Source organism: Rutidosis leptorrhynchoides, chromosome 1 (genome assembly GCF_046630445.1).
Source record: "Rutidosis leptorrhynchoides isolate AG116_Rl617_1_P2 chromosome 1, CSIRO_AGI_Rlap_v1, whole genome shotgun sequence".
Lineage (NCBI taxonomy): Eukaryota > Viridiplantae > Streptophyta > Magnoliopsida > Asterales > Asteraceae > Rutidosis > Rutidosis leptorrhynchoides.
This window is the reverse complement of record NC_092333.1, coordinates 108221259-108223321: the sequence shown is the minus strand read 5'-3', so window position 1 is coordinate 108223321 and position 2063 is coordinate 108221259.

Below are 2063 nucleotides of genomic sequence, written 5' to 3'. Positions count from 1 at the left end.
TTAATCTTTAAGGAGATTATCCTTTCTGGGGATCTGATTCATTAGTCTTATCAAGCTAATTTGCACGGCGTCCTCCCCATTTTACAAGACAGATCCTCTCATGGTTAGGATAAATCTGACCACTTGGCGACCCTGTTTGATGCTGAGGTCCGTGGATTTCCTGCTGATTTTAGTGATGACTTTTCTAGATTTTTCGTCAACCTACAGCTGGTCTGGACGACAACTTCTTGACCTAAATCAAGAAGCGTGTGTCTTTTTCAGAAGACTTTACTTCCTTTTAATGATGGAATTGATTCATCGTGTAGATCCATCTTTTCTTTTCTTTCATCGGGTAAAACAGTTAATTATCGTCCAAAACAAAAGTATTTTCAATTATTTGTACAAAAATATGTGATATATATTTTGAATAACTTGGTGAAAATTTCCCACACTTGGCTTTTATTTTCCTTTTTGTTCTCCTCTATTCCATTCTAAAATGAATTCTAACATTTTGGTTTGTTTCTCAATTTATGTCCTTTCCAAGGTAACAATAATTTCGGTATTAACACCTAGTTTTATCGTTCATAAATATGTATAAACATGATTTTGAGTTCATTTAATTGAAAATTTTGAAAATTTTTACTAGAATTGGGTAGTCAGTATATAAGACTAGGGCTGTTCTTTATTATCAGAGAGCACTATATTCTAATACAACTACTGCTTTACTAGTATTTTTAATGGTAACCAAGTGTATTAGATAAAAAATTTTAAAAAATCCAAAAGAATTTAACCCCTTCCCACACTTAAGATCTTGCAATGCCCTCATTTGCAAGAAATCAGTAACAATTTAAATTATTGAGGGTGATTAGCGCAAAAATGATTAAATTTTACCAAAGTTTCCAAACATATTGTTGTTTGTATTGAATGATAAATGGTGCACATCATTTTTTCATTCCGTCGTGTTGTTATTTCACATATATTTTGCATCTTGTCATCAAAATTAGTTGCTTTTGCTGAACTTAATGCCAGTCTTTGAAAATGCGTTGTTTTACCCTGTTGTATACATAAGATAAACTGCAAACATATATACATATTTTTGAAGTTTGGTATATTACCCCACATTCAAAAATTATTAAAATCTAATAATAAAAGTTAGAAAATTATAAAAACTAATACAATTCCAACATAAGTATTAAATGTATCAACATTACAAATAATAAAATAAATAAAACTAAGTACACTAGGGATGATACTGATACCAGTAGGGGTTCCATGCATAACCGTATGTGTTAAAAAATGCTTCTTCTGGGTTATAAGTAGGATACGGTGGTTGAATCTCTATAGACCATGGAGGAAATACGGGCTTTGCAGTAGGAATATAGTTTCTACCTACGAGTTGGCAATGAGCTATGATATGGTTTTGACGAACTTGCCAATCTTCAAATGCTCGTTGTATAGCATTTTCATATTCTTGTAAAGCTATAAACCTTTGCATTTCTGTCATTTCATTTCCCCCTCCCACATTACCTTGCTGTTGATTTATCTCAACCTGTGGATGTCTACCATGGTATTGTACTGCGGCGTTATTTCGCCTCTTCAAAACCTTCGCACCATGGTATAAATTTAAACCTATTGTATCGCGGGGTTCTGGTTCTTCGACTAATAATTCCCCCGACTTATATCCACATTGAGATACTCAGCAATTAGTGTAATAAATATACCACCTCCTATTATACTGTGTGGTCTCATCCCCCTAACCATAGCTGATAAATAATAACCTACACAATACGGTATACTTACAGCGCTTTGTGGGTCTCGAATACACATGTGGTAAAACAAATCCTGTTCATTTACCTTTTCCTTATTCTTACCTCGTTGTGTAATCGAATTGGCTAAAAACTTATGAATTACTCTTAATTCAGCTCTATCTATATCCAAATAAGAGTAATTTCCCCCTTTAAATCGGTGATGGCTAGTCATTTGACTCCATACACCATGTGTATCAAAATTTTCATCAATCTTTCTACCATTTAATATCAACCCTCTACAATCGGCAGATGCTAACTCCTCAGGAGTATATATAC